A 17644-nucleotide genomic window follows, 5' to 3' on the forward strand; every position below is an offset into this window, starting at 1 on the left:
ACCCCCCACATTTATCCTGCCCCTGCACACGGTCCTTGTGGGGGCTTGGGGGAGGCATGTGGAGGGATGAGCTATTCCGCAGGGGCTCTGTCCGGCTAGGATGCTGGGGCTCCAGGGAGGAGAGGATGAGCAGGAGAGAATGGAGAGGAGGCGAGAAGAGCAGGGAGCTGGAGGTGAGGGGAGGAGGGGCAGGAAAAATGAAAACCCAGCCTGTTGGTGGTTTCTTCTTTTTTTAAGAGCCACAAGCTGAGATCAAAGGTGATATTTTTACAGCAACTGAAATAGAAAACCACCGGGCACACAGTGGGAGGTGAGCAGCCGGAACACAGGCTCCTTTATGCAGCCTGTGGCCACGGCAAGCCCGCTGCCCTCTGCAGAGAGCCACGGGGTGTGGGGGACAGTGTGGCCTTGATCTTCCGAACTCAGGTTCAAGAAAGAAGCAGAGGCAGTGAGCTCCAGCCCTCAGTGCTGGAGGAGAGGGACGCGGTGAAAGATGGTCATGAGCACGGCGCCTGACACCTCCCACCGAGACCCTCCCCTCATCATTCCACTGTGGGCATCAGAGCTGTGCTAGGCCCTGTCCCGTCCTCACAGATCCCCATCGTAAGGCGGGATAATCCTCACCCCTGCTTTACAGAGGAGAAAACCAAGGCTGCAAGAGAAAGATGACTTGGTCAAGTCCCCCAGAGAGTTGGGAGCAAATTTAGGACTAGGACCCCAGGGCTCCTGGTCTGACACTCTTTTTGCTCTCTGTCCTGACTCACTCACATGGCAAATTTTTATTATTTTTATCCTCACCCGAGGACACTTTTGCATTTATCCTCAGGTAGAGCGGGAGGGAGGGAGGGAGGGAGGGAGGGAGGGAGGAAGAGAGAGAGAGAGATCGATGCAAGAGAGACACATCGACTGGTTGCCACCCGCACGACCCCAGCCAGGGCCAGGGATAAATTGCAACTGAGGTACGTGCCCTTAGCGGGAACTGAACCCGGAACTCTCCGGTCTGCGGGCCAGTGTTCTAACGACTGAACCAAACTGGCCAGGGCCATGCCAAGTTATTGATTGAGCTTCTGCTACTACTGGTCCTCCTAGTTAACCTGGCAGAAGGGGCCACACTCAGGTCTACGGGGCACTGTTTCTCAAAGTGTGGTCACTGGACCGCCAGTAGCAGCCTCACCTGGGAATATACTAGAAATGCAGATTCTCAGACCCAGCCCAGACTCAGGAGCCAGAAATGCTGGGAGTGGACCTAGCCCTCATATTTTAATGAACTCTCTAGGTGATCCCACTGCACACTAAACCTGAGAATCACTGTACTGCATCACCTCAGTTTCCACACATGTGCTTCAGGAGAAAGTACAACACCCATCGGAGAAGGTTGAGTGAGCCCAGTGTCAGCTAACGTGCTGGGTGTGTGCCCTGTGCCAGGCATCCTTCTAAGCCCTTTACCAATATAACTGATTTAACTTCATAACTCTATACGGTAGGAACTAACATTACCTTCATTTCACAGATGAGGAAATGAAGGCACAGAGAGGTAAAGTAACTTGCCCAGGGTCACACAGCTAGCAAGTGGCAGAGCTATGGAATCTAAGCTCTTAACAGCTAACCAACAGTAAGCCCCCAGCAGAGGGTCTGGTTCCTAGAATGTGTGCCAGGCATAGCTGAGGAGGCGATGATATATCATAGTATTACTTCACCTGAATTTGAGATGACCCCATTTTGTAAATGTGAAATCTGTGACCTTGTCAACACAGGGATCGAGCAGTGCAGCTGACTAGCTGCAGAGGCAGCCTCAGTGTCTGAAAGCCCGGGGAGCACGCAGGTCCTCACCGTTCGTGCACATTTGAGACCACAGTAAACCATTTTGGTCTTCTGGGAACGTCCCAGTTTGGTGTGGGGTAGAGTATAGGCTCTGACAGGTGTGCGTTGGACCCCTAGTTTGGCCGCTCAGGGGCAGTGTGGCCTGGGACAAGTCACCTCACCTCTCTGGACCTTCTTTTCCTTATCTGTGAAGTGGATGAGGACAGTCTTAACCTTGCAGGGTTCTAGTGGAGGTTGGAGAAGGATGACGTTTGTGTCCAGCCCAGAGCATGCACAGAGCTGGCCATCAACAAGCGGCTTGCCCCGTTCTTTCCTCCCTCCCTGCTGAGACCTCAGTGGAAAGACCAGCTCTGGACCCAGGGTGGTTTTGAAAGAAACAGAAATAAGTTCCCAAATGATCGAAATGCATTTGTTCTCCAGCTTTTCCTGATTTTTTCTTTTTCAGATTTCCTTGAAGTAGCCTCCCTGGCCGGGGTTTCTGGGGTGAGACACTGGCACCTGCTGCCCCCAAGCCGGGAGTTAGGTGACCTGAGAAGGGAAGAGTAGGTGTCCTCCCTGTGCCACCACCACTGGCCAGGCGTCAGCAATCAGCGTGAGCATCTGAGCATTTGCCTGCCTCGAGGCAGCTTGGCCTGGACATCTGAAGCACGTTAGCTGCCTCGTCCCCAGGGGCTGGCCCTGCTTCAAGAATTATCCCAGACAGAGCCACCGAGGATGATGCAAACAAAGACCAGGTGAGGTATGGCCACAAAAGTAGGGGAGCATAGTCTCTGGAGCAGCCTCTGGGGACCCCCACAGAGCAGAGGAGGCTGGGAGAAAGCCCAGGCCTGGGCCAGCCCCACCCAGCCATGGGCTCCCTGGCTATGCAAACTGGAGCTGGAGGATGGAAGGGGGTCTCTTTCTCTCTTTGGGCCTCAGTTTCCCCATGTGTGCATTGGAGGAGGGAGGAGCAAGCAAAGCATACCCTGAGGGCCTTCCAGCCCTGCCCTAGAATTACAGGGCCCCAGGCTGACCTGGAATTCCCTGCGTCTGAGTTGTAGCCCATTGCCGGCGGGAGGTGAGTGGCGGGTGGTGGGAGAGAATTCGGGGATGGAGAGCCATGCTCCCTCGTTCATGCCTGGACATCAGAGGAGAGCTGAGAGGGGAAGGCCAGAAAGGGACGCTGAGTTTCAGAACAGTCAGCGAGGTGCCCCCTCGGTGACCACAGGGGGCAGAGACAGTCCCTCCCAGAGCCTGGGCTGCAGCTGGGTGGCTGCTGAGATCAAGGCACCCTCCCTGTGGGCCCGCCACGCCACCCTGCTGTCTAGATGGGCCGCAGCTACCCGTCACTCAGCAATTTCTATGGACTTCTTATTCTATGGCAGGCACTGTTCTAACTGCTGTACTCATACTGAAATCATTTAACCCTTTCACTGGATGGCAGGTCCTGGGTGATTGACCAGCCTGGAGTCTGGCTCTCATTTGGCAGGTTCTGACATTGGCCTTTCTCAAGACAGCCAGAGAGGTCACACAGGCTGACCCTACCCATGTCACTCAAGATCGACGCCTCCTCCCAACACTCTTATAACCGACACAGGACAATCTCCCTTTCCATTGGCAGGAGTGCTCTTGTCCCCACCCCATCCCCCACCCCCGCCTACCTCCCCCTTTCTCTCCTGGGAGCCGAATCTCTGGGAAGCTGCTGCCTGGTGGGCTGGAGCCTGAGCAAAGGGGCGAGGAGGGCTAGTGCAGAGGGTTTTTCGCAGCCCTTGTGAAGTCTGATAAACCATCTCCACTCCTGGCAGAGAGACACTCTGTGGGGACTGGGATAGATGCGTACCTCAGACAGTTCCTACCTTCTGGACAGTGTTGGACATGCACACGGCCCAAGTGGGCTTCTCTGAACCTTGGCTTTTCTCTGGACGTCTCACGCCTGAGTCGCTGTGTCTTTCTTTGGACGGTTAACATCTCTGATGACCAGGCTGGAGAGCTGTACTCGGAGCCTTTCCATTCATTCACTTCTCACAGGGCGAGCTGATGACTGGCGTTTCCAAGAAAGGGACAGAGGTGGGGATCTGACCAAGTTCAACCAGCCAGTCAGGACTGAGACAGCCTGGATTCCCAGACAAGTCCCAATTAAGCAGTTTATCACTTTCAAATATGAAAAATGAATTGCATAACTGCAGAACAATTGGAAAGTAGAGATATGCAACAGCAAAAATAAATATGCTTTTGGTTTGTTTCTCAGAGAAACTTCCACGGCCCTTCCCCACCCCTCTCTCCCCCTGGGCCTCAGCCACACTCCCCCAGCCCCAGCCATAATCAATACCTCCCCTTCTTTTGCCAACAGCTGTTCCCTGAGGAATGAGCCTTGAGCGCAGATCCTGGAAGACAGCCCTAGACCGGATTCTGGAGAGGCCTGGCGTCTCTTTCAGAACAGCAGAGCTTCCGCTCCAACGAAACTGTTTAAGTAAGTGCGGGATATGGTAGGAAATTCTACTGGCCCGGAGTGAGTCCGGAGCCCACATCCAGCCCTGCCTGGCCTGTGGACTGACCGTGTGACCTTAGGCCGGTCCCTGCCCTCTCCGTTGCTCCCACTGTACAGTGAAGACTTGGACTTGACCGAGTGGTTTCCCCTCAGCCTATGCCAATCTGTTGGCTTCTCTTGGGCAAGGACCACGCCTTCTCCTCTTCACCGAACCGTAGAATTTAGAATCACAGGGCAGGATTCAAGCTCTCCAAGACCATTGCTCCCTACCTGTGTGACCCTGGGAAGGGCACATACCACTCTGCGCTCTGCTCCACTGTGGAAAGACACAGATAAGAGTATTCGTCCCCTGTGTCTCAGGGCTGCCATAGATCCCATGGGAGGTGGATCTTTAAGACCTCTGGAAGACAGCGGGGTACTCTACTGGGCTATTACCTGGGGGTGGCCCCTGCCTGCTCAGTGCCTGGCTTCATCCTGGCTCAGGGGGTCGGGCCCCAGCTTCTCGATGGAGCCATTGCCTGCCCATGGGCTCACCAAGCCTGGCAGGTGGGTGGACCCTGTGCCCAGCCCACCGTGTGAAGTGTCGGTAATGTTGCTTCGGGGCCCCTGACAACATGAAGAGCAATTGCCATGTTGGAGCTCGCGCACACACAGAGCTAAGGCCGTGTTGGAGCTCGCACCCACACAGAGCTAAGGCCGTGTTGGAGCTCGCACCCACACAGAGCTAGGGCCGTGTTGGAGCTCGCGCACACACAGAGCTAGGGCCGTGTTGGAGCTCGCGCACGCACAGACGTAGGGCCGTGTTGGAGCTCGCGCACACACAGAGCTAGGGCCGTGTTGGAGCTCGCGCACGCACAGACCTAGGGCCGTGTTGGAGCTCGCGCACGCACAGAGCTAGGGCCGTGTTGGAGCTCGCGCACGCACAGACCTAGGGCCGTGTTGGAGCTCGCGCACACACAGACCTAGGGCCGTGTTGGAGCTCGCGCACGCACAGACGTAGGGCCGTGTTGGAGCTCGCGCACGCACAGACCTAGGGCCGTGTTGGAGCTCGCGCACGCACAGACCTAGGGCCGTGTTGGAGCTCGCGCACGCACAGACCTAGGGCCGTGTTGGAGCTCGCGCACGCACAGAGCTAGGGCCGTGTTGGAGCTCGCGCACGCACAGACCTAGGGCCGTGTTGGAGCTCGCGCACGCACAGACCTAGGGCCGTGTTGGAGCTCGCGCACGCACAGACGTAGGGCCGTGTTGGAGCTCGCGCACGCACAGAGCTAGGGCCGTGTTGGAGCTCGCGCACGCACAGACCTAGGGCCGTGTTGGAGCTCGCGCACACACAGAGCTAGGGCCGTGTTGGAGCTCGCGCACACACAGAGCTAAGGTCGTTTTAAAAAGAGCACTGTCTTTTTTCTTCTCTTTCTTTTCCCATTTTGGCTGAGGCATGGAATGTGGAAGCTGCTGAATTACTGCAGGAGGAAGTAGAGGCTGGACTCATTGGCTGACTCTGCCTTCTGAGCTCCTACAAACAATGGCAACCCAGGTGGTCTGGCCCCTGCTTCCCCAGGCCCATCTGGACCCACTCCAGGCTCCCTGGCAGCTCCAAGAGGGAGGGGACAATAGTGGCCTGCTTCTGGTTCCCAGACGGCCTCTTTGGATCCCAGTTTACCATGTGTTGTGTCTCCCCCCAGATTTATATGTTGAGCCCTACTTTCCATTGTGATGACACTTGGGGGTATTAGGTTTAGGTGGGTCAGGAGGGTGGGGCCGCCACAATGGCTTAGTGTTGTTATGAGAAGAGGAGGCGAGACCCCCGGTCTCTCTGCACAGAGGTCCGTGACACACAGCGAGGTGGCGGCCCTCCGCAAGCTGGGAAGCGGGCTCTCACCACGAACGAATCTGCCAGCGCCTTGACCTTGGACTTCTCAGCCTTTGGAACTGTGGGAAATAAATGTCTGTGGTTTAAGCCACCCAGTCTATGGTATTTTGTCATAGCAGCCTGAGGGGACTGAGACATGTGTGTGAAACAGGCATAAAAACTCCTCTCCTGGCTACTGCTGATCAGAATAAAATGCAATGACAGCTAACCGTTCATTTAGTCATACGTTCATTCAACCAAAGCAGGCAGAAATCCCTGCCCTTAAGGAGCTGACATTCTAATAGTGGGGGAGGCAGTAAGCAGATGAAGACGCGCAGGATACGGAACATCCCATGGGTGATGGTAAGTGCTACAGAGGAAAAGTCCACCTGGAGGGAGGACTCATGCCCGCAGGGTGGGGCCTGTTTGCACTTTTAAATAGGGTGGTCTGGGCAGGCCTCCCTGAGAAGGGGACCTTTGGGGGTGCTGAAGAAAGTGAGAGGAGGACATGTAGACACTTGGGGGAAAGGCATCCCCAGTTTTGAAAGGACTCTGGCTATGGTGGGAAGCGAGGTATAAGTTGGAAATGATTTTTAGGTGTGTCTCCTGTGCCTCAAGAGCCCCCAGCAACGTTCTGGGCAAGGGCAGGCTCTGGACAATGAAGGGTGGGCAAGGTACAGCTTATCTTACCTGTTGGACTGGGTTTAACAGGCCTTCGCTAAGTAGCTCGATCCTGCAGCCCAACTGAGAAGAGTGGGTGTCAGGAGGCCTGAGCTCAGCCCTGGCTCTACCCCTGGCTCTACCCCTGGCTGACAATGTGACATTAGAAAAGGCATTGCCTTCTCTGGGCATCAGTTTCCCTATCTTTAAAATCAGATGGTCAGCGCTGGCTGGGAAGCTCAGTTGGTTAGAGCATCATCCTGATATGCCAAGGTTGCAGGTTCGCTCTCCAGTCAGGGCACATACAATAAGCAACCAAACAATGCACGGAGGAGTGGAATAACAAATTAATGTTTCTCTCTCTCTCTTCACCCCCTTCCTCTCTTTCTAAAATCAATCAATCAATCAATCAATCAATCAATCAATCAATTTAAAAAAAAAAAAAGAAAGAAAGAAGCCAGCCCTGGCCGGTTTGGCTCAGCGGTTAGAGCGTAGGCCTGCAGTCCGGAGAGACCCGGGTTCAGTTCCCGCTAAGGGCACGTACCTCGGTTGCAGTTTGTCCCCGGCCCTGGTTGGTCGTGCGGGTGGCAGCCACTCGATGTGTCCCTTTCACATCGATGTTTCTCTCTCTCTCTCTTACTCTCTCTCCCTCCCACTCTACCTGTACAAAAAATAGAAAAATGTCCTTGCGTGAGGATGAAAAAAAAAAAAAAAACCAGTGGTTTCTAGGGGCTGAGAGGAGGAGAAAAAGAGTCTTGACTGCTATTGGGTATAGGGTTTCTTTTGGGGTGGGAGGTTGAGGAAAATGCTCTGGAAATAGATAGTAATAATGGCTGCACAATTTTGTGAAATACTAAAATTCACTGAATGGTGCACTTAAAAAAATTTTTATTAAAAAGGTAGTTGGTTAGATGAGATGACCTCCAAAAGAGGGAACACTAGACCTGGCTGGTTTGGCTCAGCAGTTACAGTGTTGGCCCACGGACTGAATGGTTGTGGGCTTGGTTTCCAGGCATGGGCACCTGCCTGGGTTGCAGGTTCGATCCCCAGCTGTTCGGGCCGATCGATTCCTCTCCTTCTTGCCATCCCTCCCTTCCACTCTATTTAAAAATATCAGTGGAAAAATATCCTCGGGAGAAGATTAACAAAAAATAAATAAAAGAAAAGGCACTAATATTTTTTGTATCTACAGTACCCAGGGCCTGGGCTCAGCATTTATATTTTATCTCATGGTCTCTCAGGTTCCTACCAGTTGACACTTTCTGTGATCCACTACGAGGATATTCACCACGTGATCAGTCATCAGTAAGTCTAACTTGAGCCCCTCCTTCAGGCCACAGCTAGTACAGGGACTGCTCTAGGAGCTGGGGTGTGGCAGTGAACCAGAGAGACTAGTACAGGGACTGGGGAAGAGAAGAGGCAGAAATGCAGTCTCCCTGCAGGAGCTCAGAGCCCGTGAAGAAACCAGAAGTGCACACAGTACCCAGGAGGTTCTTTTCTTTTTTTAAAAATAATTAATTAATTAATTTTTTTTTACAGATGTTTCTCCCCTCTCACCAGACACCCCCTTCCCTATCTTGCCCCACCCCCACCCCAAGCAGTGTTGTCTATGTCCATCGGCTACACATACGGTTCTTTGGTTCACAGGAGGTTCTTTTCTTTAAGACTAGCTCCTTCCATTCCTTGCATAGGAAAGAATAAAAATAAAATACAAGGGTGGCCCACAGCTATGGGGTTCTACATGTATTTATTTGGTTGATTTATTTATGCATTGGGGCCACTGGCTGGCTGTTCTGGATACAATAGCGGGCAAGTCAGACCCAGCCCTACCCGTATGAAGAAAGACAGACTGTAAAACAATCAAACACACAATTAAGAATTTCTTTTGCTATTGTGATTGTGACCCCTGCAGTGGAGGAAAAGCACGCGATGTCTTGAATGACTTCACAAGAACACTGGCGTGGCTTGAGGGTGAGGAGGAACAATGAAGGGGTGTGAAGAGATGTTGCCGATGGCCCTGCAGTCTGCACAGGAAGGCCAGTATGGGGGAAGCACAGAACAGGCCAGGCGACCAGGTAGGGCCTTAGAGGTTGGGGGCCATACCTATCCATGCATGCCTGTTGTCCCTGCTCACTCTCTAACCGTTAGAGTCTGATGTCCCTGTTTGGGCGATAAACTATACAGCCACCCTACTTACAGGCCACATTAAGGGGTTTGTTCTAAGGACGACCGGCCTTCCATCCAGGAGGGCTGACCATCATCCCTCCCTCCTGCCTCGGAGCCTGCCGCGCTGCACGTCCAGGAGCAAAGCCCGCCAGCCGGAGCGGCTCCTGGTTACTTGAGCTGAATGATGTGCGAAGAGCCTTGCCTGGCAGCCCCTGGCCAGCAGGTCCGCTCCCTTCCTCCCAGGCAGACCCTGCTGCCCCCATGCCAGCTTCCCCTCTGCAGTATCTGGAGGTGAGAGCTTTTCCACTAGGTCTCGGGCCAAGCTCGGTTCTTGGCTCCAGGTTTGGTGAGCCTGTCTCCAGCTGTCCCCGCCCTCGGCCACTCCCCAAGGACTGGCTCCAGGACTTAGCTGTGACCTCACGATCTTTCCACTCTTGTTTTTTATTTTTGCTTCTTTATTTTCCTCCCTGTGTGACTCTCTCCCTCTGCTGGGCTTCTCTCTGTCTTGCCCTCCTTCTCTTTCTCTCTTTTCTCTAGGGCAACTTGGCATTACAGAAAAGCATTGCTTCAGGACGATGGAACGGGGTTCAAATGGTAGCTCTCTCACCCACTGGCTGTGTGTTAATGGACAGATGTGTCCTCCTCTCTGAGCTAATTTTGGGTTCAATGAAATGAGATGATCCTCCTAACTCCTGTTTCTCTGGGAGGTTGTGAGCTGAGCAGAAATTCACAAAGTGCTTCTGGGAAACAGTAGCTACTCCACAAATGGTAGTTAAGTCTTCCGTTCCTTTTGCACTTTCTTCTCCCCAACCTTCTGCATGTTTTGCTCACTTAACCACCAAGCAAGAAACAAAAGCCCTCCCTCTGGACCCCAACCACCTCGCTCTCTCAGCTCAGTCCACCACACCCAGACTTGAGTGCAGCCAACGGCGTCAGGAAAATGTGCGCCTGCTCGCTGCTAGCCCTGTGGCTGGAAGTCACGCTGGGCTTTTCTGCCCCGGGCTCCCCAGGGGGGCGTGGGAGGCATCTTCTGAGCTGTGATGCAGGCAGCAGAGTCTTTTGTGTTTTTCACCAACTGAAGGACAAGTGAGGCAGCCTTTCTACATTGTTCCTGGCCGACAGACTTCTTGTTGTCTCCCCCCGCATCACACCGGGTACTTTCCAGCCTCCGGGCCATCGCTTACGCCCCTTACCCCACCTGGAACACCCTTCTGCTCTTTCCCTCTCATTTTGGGCCTTACGCCATCCCTGGGGCTTAGGCATGACAGAGGAGGAAACTGAGGCTCAGGGTCCCCTTCTGGCAGGGTACCAGAACCTCAGAAAGTAGGAGAGGTAGAAGAGGAGGGCGCTTTGCCATCAGAAGCGGGAAGGATGCCCAGCCGGTGTGGCTCAGTGGATTGAGCATCACCTCGGGGACTGAGAGGTCCAGGTTCCATTCCAGGCCAGGGCACATGCTGGGGTTGCAGGCTCGATCCCCAGTAGGGGGCGTGCAGGAGGCAGCCAATCTATGTTTCTCATGTCGGTGTTTCTATCTCTCTCTCTGAACTATCAATAAAAGCATATTTAAAAAAAAAAAGAAGTGGGAAGGAGACTGAGCAGGCAAAACTCAGCCGCCCCTCCCCTAGGGGCCACTTGTGGGTGATCTAAGAGCTGGGGAAGAGGTATAGAGTGACCCAGGGTGCCATTCCCCGCTTTTCACTTTCTGGCTGTGTGCAGGTGAGCAAGTGGACCACCTTCCCCCCCAGTCTCTGCTGTCTGGACTGCAGAGTGACAGCTCCCGTCCCTAGAGTTGTAAATATTTGAGATGCGGAGCATAGAGTAATAGCCCAGAGCCTGGTACACGGTAGGGGCTATGCTAAGGGTGGTCATTATCACTGCTATCGGTGCTTTAGGTGGGTCGATGTTCAGGGCAGGAGCTGGGGATTCTGAGAAAATGCTTCAGAAAATGGGGCTTCTGAGGCCTAGATCCCTGGCCCCGAGCTGAGGGGTGGCAGTGAGAGGGACCACTCCTCCCTGGGTAAGGATTGGCTACGTTGTCAGATCTGTGGGGCATGATTCAGGCTCAACCCAGCAACACCCCCAACTGCTGGTGACTTTGGCCTGGTGACCTGCCCTTTCTGAGTTCAGTGATGACTGCTTAGGGCTCCTCCTCATCTAAGGCTACTATGAAGTCAACAAGTATCACCTCCCAAAGTGGCCTATACCTCATTTTATAAAAGAACCAAGCAGCCTTCGCTTAGAGTTGAGCCCGGCTCCTTGCAAGGTCCTGTGTTCAAGGTGCCTGCAGCCTGCTAGGTGAACAGACATGGTCGGTCCCCTGAATGAGGGAGCTCAGTCACCCACCCCCTGTGTGGTCTTGGACAAGTCACCACCCCGCTCTGGAGCTCCGTTTTGCCCCATGTGTAAGGGAAGGAGTTAACCATGAGGATGATAGCCTGTGGCCAGGCCCACAGCCCCATCTGGTCCCAGCAAGGTGGCTGGGTAGCCCATCCCCCATACATCAGCCTCAGAGTCCAGTGACATCATCCCCAACCCTCTCTGTTTCCCCGGCAACTGGGGTGCTGGTCGAGGCTCCCCAGGGGCCCAGACCGTCTGGATTTCCTTACACATAACTGTACCTTGTCCACATTTTCACAATTAAATTGTCAGTTTGGGTTAAGTGTTGTCTGCTGATGCCTGTCAACCTCTCTCTGGCTCCCCTCACTCTTCACCCGGAGAACGACTTGCCCGGTCCCTCTGTGCCGTGGGAAGAGGCGAGGATGCGAGCAGGAGGCAGGAGGTCTGGGTTCCAGCCCAGCTGTGCCATACATCTGCTGTGTGGTCTTGGGCATGGCACGTCCCCTCTCTGGGCCTAGGTTTTCCCATCTTAAAAATCAGGACTACTTATTTCTGTCCAGCCTCCCGCCCTCCCAAGGCAGCTGCAAGTCTCGAAGGAGCCCATCACTGTGGCGGAGCTTAGAAAATCGGACAGCTCGGCTCAGGGGCCAGGATGTTCCTAAAAGGAGCAAGCAGACCTGGAAAGGGACTTCTCTGTGTCTTCCACAGATCAATGGGTAAGGTTAGCCCCGCTCTAGCTGCAGATCTGGCCCAGGTCTCCACTGGCCTTCTCACGGCCTGCTCGTAAACTGAAAAGGCAGAAAAGGTGCTGTCCACACAGGGCATGGACCAAAGATACGGAGTGGAGGTGTGGGCCAGAGGCTCAGAGGCCCTGCCTGCCCCGATGGCTGTGCCCACACTGAGTGGCCGGCTCTCCCTCCCCACGCTGGCATAAGCATTCCCCCTCCCGCTCCCAACTCTCCCCTCTCAGGTTCCCAGGAACTCTCTCCCCTCCCTTCCCAATCTACCCCCAGATCTGCCCAGACTCCAGTCTCACACCTGACCTCGCCCTTTGGGCTTCAGACCTCCTCCACGTCCCCGCTGGCAAAGCCCATGCTCCTTAGCCCAGCATGCAGGGCCCTCCCTGGCACGGGCCTGTGCGCCTCCCAGTCATTTCCCTTCCTGTCGCCCTTGATGCCAGCAGCAGCGAGCCCCCGACTTACCCTTCCCTGAAACCAAACTTGTCCCTCTTGTCTTTGCTTAAGCTGTTCCTGCTGCTGGGAGTGGTCTCCCCCATCCCCAGCCACCTGACAGCTCCTCCCCCACCTGCACATTATTTATATAGACATGAATGCTAAGTGCAAATGACCTCGCCATCTGGAACTGTTTATGTACCCCGCAGAAAAGGAACTAACCTTTATCAAGGGCTGATTACATACAGAACATTTTACATATATCATCTCTTTAAGCCCCACAGCAAACCTAGGCGGTGAATTTCTCCAATTTCCCGATGAGAAGACTGAGACTCAGAGGCAGGAAGTCTTGTCCAAGGCCATACAAAGGTGGGGTTGAGGTTGAAATCTCAAACTGTGCAATCCCAGAACCCACGCTTGTTTTAGGCCTTGATGGAAACACTTCCCTTAAGATTATGGTCGTGGCCGGCGTTGCATGTACATGGACTTGCTATTCAGGGAGGTTGTATTGCTTTGCAGATGCCAGGGACCATCGTGATATACCCAAGACTGTCAGGTAGAAAAAGAGGACCAGGAAAAGAGCCAGGGTCACCAGGGGAGTCATAGATCTCTGCTCTCCCAGGCAGAGCCATCTCATATGAAAGAGGCTGTCCTGGAGCGGGTGAGCTCCCTTCCAGAGAGGCTGTGCAGGCAGAGGCCAGGTGAGGGCATTCGCTCATTCATTTGGCAACTTTGGAGCAACCACTGTTTGCTGGCCCTGATGGAGCACCAGGGATGCACTGTGGGGGACAGAACCAGACTGTGACTGCACACTGCTCCCAGAGCAATGGAGACATGGGCTCTGGTGGCCAGAACTTAGGGCTATGACAAGGTGAGTGGACAGACTTTGAAATCCTGAAATGATCACAGGCAAACGCATATTTTTAGCTATTTAAGCCTGGCCACTTCAGGTATCTCTGCCTATGCAACAAACCATGTCAAATGTAGCCACTGACTGGGCAGTTCTGCTGACCTCACTGGGCTTGCTCACACGGCCGCATGAGACTGGCGGGTCCGGCCGCATGAGACTGGCGGGTCCGCCAGGCCTGGGTTCTGCAAGACGAGCCGCCGGCTGGGCTTCTCTCGATCTGGCCTCAGGGCCTCTCTGCACTATTATGTAGTAGTCCAGCCCGGGCTCTGACACGTGGCTGGGCGGGGCTGGGCTCCAAGAGGGTGAGAGCAGAAGCTGCAAGGCCCCTGAGGCCTGGGCTTCAGGACATGTACAGCTTCATTCCTGTCACATGCACTGGTCCAAGCAAGTCACGAGGCCAGCCCAGATCAAAGGGTGGGGACACAGACTTCACTTCTGAATGGAGTCACATTTTAGAGGGGTGTGTGTGTCCTGGGATGCAGGGAATTGGTGTCATTAAAAAGCTACCTCACTGGCCTTCCCAGAAAGAGTTCAGACCAGTGACAAGCTGCTCTTTTCTCTCAGCCTCAGTTTCTCTCTCTGTGCAATGGAGGCACTGGGTATGATGGGTCTCTGGCCCTGTGCGTGTGCAGGGTGAGTCCCAGGTGCAGAAACATTGACTGTATCAGCCTTACCACAGAAGGAACTGCCAACCTAGACACAAGAGCCCATTGGCCCACTGCTCCCCATTCATCCTTCTCAGGCACTGCCCCCTGGTCATTCCCAGGGCTCCCTCCCCATGGCAGTAACAGCTGCCAATCAAAGGGAGGGCATGTGCCTCAAGCAGGCCAATCAGCTGATTTCCCTGGGACTGATGCAGAGGCCCAGGGAGACAGTTCTCATTTGCCTGGAATTCTGAACTGAGGCTGTTGATGGCTACATACCAGGGGGAAGGCATGAGGCCACATCAGCTCAAAGAGAGCAGCAAGCAGAGATGAGTTTCAGGCAGCATTGCTGGGGGCACCGGAGCCCAAGCACCAGCCCCACACCCTGGTGAGTACAGCTCTCCATTCAGGTCACCAGCCAGGCCAATTTCTCCCCCAGCTGCATGAGCCAATTGGTTCTCTCATGTTTAAGCTACTTGGCGCTGGGTTTCTCTCTTGGCATTGGGTTTCTTGGAGTTGAAAGAGGCCTGAGAAACACAAACATTGTCTCCCGAGCAGCTATCACCACGATTAAACAATCGAGAGTTGAAAGCAGCCTTTCAGAAGTGACACCCTCAGTAGACACGATGGGTGGCATTTTGTTATGTGCACACAGGAAGAAACCTCTTGGCTGACCCTGGCCCCACTAGCCTGCTCCCTCATCCTTGTAAAACAACAGTTGCTGACCTGAGGGCACTGAGGAGGAGGAGAACATAACCCAGGGGGCAGAGGCGCAGCAGCCACAGCCCTGGGTTTGCAGCCAGGCTCTAGCGCTCACTGACTATGAGACAGGATCCTGCAGAAATGACCAGACAGGCTGGGCTCCGTGTGCTCGTCTGCAGAACAAGGCCTGTCTCGCCCACAGGCACAGAAACCGCCTGGCACGTAGTAGGTGCTTGGTCAACAATGTTATTTCTTTCCCTCAGTGTTATCCTCCAGGAGGGAACGGTTTAGTGGTTTTCCCGTGTGCAGGTGATGAAATCAAGGACCACAAAAGCTGGGTGGCTTGCCCAGGGTCACACAGTGGGTGAGTGAAGGAGGAGAATCTGAGACCCAGGCCCAGGTGCTCTAATAACATGCCTGCTGCTATTTGATCCCCTCCCCTTTGCCTGGAAGCTCTGGCCTCGTGGAGCATACCAACCTCTGGGCTACTCTGCCCAGACCCGTGCTCACCTGCCTAAACCAGAAGGCCTTTCTTTTTTTTTTTTTATCCTCACCTGAGGACATTTTTTTTTGTTTGTTTGTTTTTGTTCAGATAGAGTGGGAGGAAGAGAGAGGAAGAGAGAGAGAGAGAAACATCGACGTGAAAGGGACACATCGAGTGGTTGCCACGCACACAACCCAACCAGGGCCGGGGCCAAACTGCAACCGAGGTACATGCTCTTAGTAGGAACCAAATCCAGAACTCTCTGGACCGTAGGCCGACGCTCTAACCACTGAGCAAACTGGCCAGGGCCAGAAGGTCTTTCTAAACAACACCCTGGTGCTGAAAAGAGACCTTTCAGTCTCATTGTGTCCACCATGTTCATGTCATCCTATGATACAGGTAAGGGTCAAGGAGACCCAAGACCTGGGTTCTGAAGCAAAAAAAGTCCTTGGAAGTGATCTAGTTTAACCCCCTCACTAACAGATGGGGCGACTGGGGCTCAGAGAGGGCAACACAACTACCTACTATTACACAGCAAACTACTGATGGGGCTAAGGACTACAACCAGGTCGCTGGTCCCCCCATCCAGGGATCCTAGAAACCCCTGACTCACCCCTACCCATCTCCGCCAAGGCCTTGGCCCCAAGGGAGGGAAGCTGAGGTGGGTGGAGGGGTCAACAGAGGTCAGCACAGCAAAGGAAACTGTAGCTTCCCCACCCCCATGTCCTTTCAGCCTGGGTGCCCCGCTGGATTGGCGGTGTGGAGAGGCAGGGGCGTGTAAAGGTGTGTGCCCCTGACCAATGGCAGTCAGGCAGGGGCTGAGACGCCCGCTGACAGGAAGCCCCCAGCACCTGGGTGATCAGATAACCAGAATCACCAAGGGTGACAGAGAAGGAAAATATATGAACATCCACAGCAGCAGCACCCAAGATCGTGCCTACCCTGCCCAGCCAGAGCCTCTCCCTCGCGGGAGCTTGCAGTCCAGTAGACAGCACAGGCCTATCACACAGCAGCCCCGGGTGGTCCCGGACAGAAGGAACAAGGAGGGATAGGGAACGCGGAAAGTCAGTTATTTCTAAAGATGAAAAGAAATTCTTCCCACAAGTGTCTCAGGGAATCCCAGAATGTCTTGTACAAATGGGGAGACTGGGGCGTAGGGAGGGGTAGACCTTGCCCCAGGTCTCCCTTGACTCTCAATCCAAGGTTTTGCCATCACTTCCTCATGCCCCACATCCTGCCAAAGGCAGTGATTTTCCACCCCTAGCTGATGCCTAGGTCTTGGTTCTGGAGACAGCTGAGTAGCTGGGAGGGGCCAGGAAGGGTTAGGGCTGGACTTCAGGAGTCCTGGGATTTTCTCCAGTCTTCCCTCTCCAGACAACAGACAGTCACCATCCTTCTCCCATCTGATTCAGTGGGGCCCACCAGCTAGCGTGCACTCAAAGCCAGAAAGATCTAGGTTCAAATATTAGCTGCAATGCTTGCCAGCCCCTCTTCCCTTTTAAAAATATTTTGATTGAATTTTAGATTGGCTGCTTCCTGCACGCCCCCTACTGGGGATTAAGAAGATTTGAGATGGAAACCCAGGCACGTGTTCTGACCAGATATTAAACCAGTAACCTTTTGGTGCAGGGGTCACTGCCCAACCAACTGAGCCACATCTGCCAAGGCCAGCCCCTCCTTTTGAGACAGCTTCCACATCTATGAAATGGGAATACTAATCCCCACTTTGGAGGACATAAAGGATTTCTTGGGATTGCATTATTTCTATTGTATGGCTGAGGAAACTAATGCTTCGGGGAGTTTAAGCAACTTGCTCACGATCACACGGCTAAAAATAAAATTGGGCAGTCAGTATTGAAACCCAAGTCTGTGTGACTCCAAATCGCTTTCGGTGCCTGCTCTAGCTGGGTGGGAGCCAGAGTTCTGGCCAAAGAACTGCTTATGCAAATGTGCGGAGGCAACTGATTTAGCTTCTCAAGTGAGCAGAGAGCTAGACCTAGAGCAGGGTGCATCCTAATTGGACAGAGGCCACCTGGAATGCCTCCGGCTGTGGTGGCCAGAGTGCCTTGGGATAGAAGAGCTAAGGGCGCTATTGACCCCTAGAGTCCTCAGCATCTTGGGTGGAACAGCCTTGTCTCATCCACCCCTTCTTAGATGCCCTACCCAAAGTCCCCCTGCCTTCCTGAAGCTGTTAATAACTCTTGGCTTCCCACAGCTTATATTGACCCCAGTGCTCTGGGAGAAGAGATGGGGCTCCTGGATGCTCTTACACCAGACTGCATGTGTTCACAAGGACATTCCTGTGACTGTGTGCAGGAGTATACGTGCATTTGGTATTGCACACTTGGAAGCTGTGTGTGCATGGAAGCATACATGTACTTGTGCATGAATTGGTTGGGGGCAGTTGTGTTTGGCCACATCTCGAAGATGTG

General features: G+C 53.9%; 1 long non-coding RNA gene across 1 annotated transcript in view; it reads left to right on the forward strand.

Annotated features, from left to right (window-relative positions):
- Positions 1-5098, forward strand: part of LOC118627790 — an 8558-nt gene extending 3460 nt beyond the window's left edge. Inside the window, exons 2-3 of the long non-coding RNA XR_004959221.1 lie at positions 2267-2555; positions 4151-5098. This is a non-coding gene — a long non-coding RNA (uncharacterized LOC118627790). The remainder of the gene's footprint in view (positions 1-2266; positions 2556-4150) is intronic.
- Positions 5099-17644: the final 12546 nt, after the last annotated feature.

This window comes from Molossus molossus, unplaced genomic scaffold (genome assembly GCF_014108415.1).
Source record: "Molossus molossus isolate mMolMol1 unplaced genomic scaffold, mMolMol1.p scaffold_m16_p_13, whole genome shotgun sequence".
NCBI lineage: Eukaryota > Metazoa > Chordata > Mammalia > Chiroptera > Molossidae > Molossus > Molossus molossus.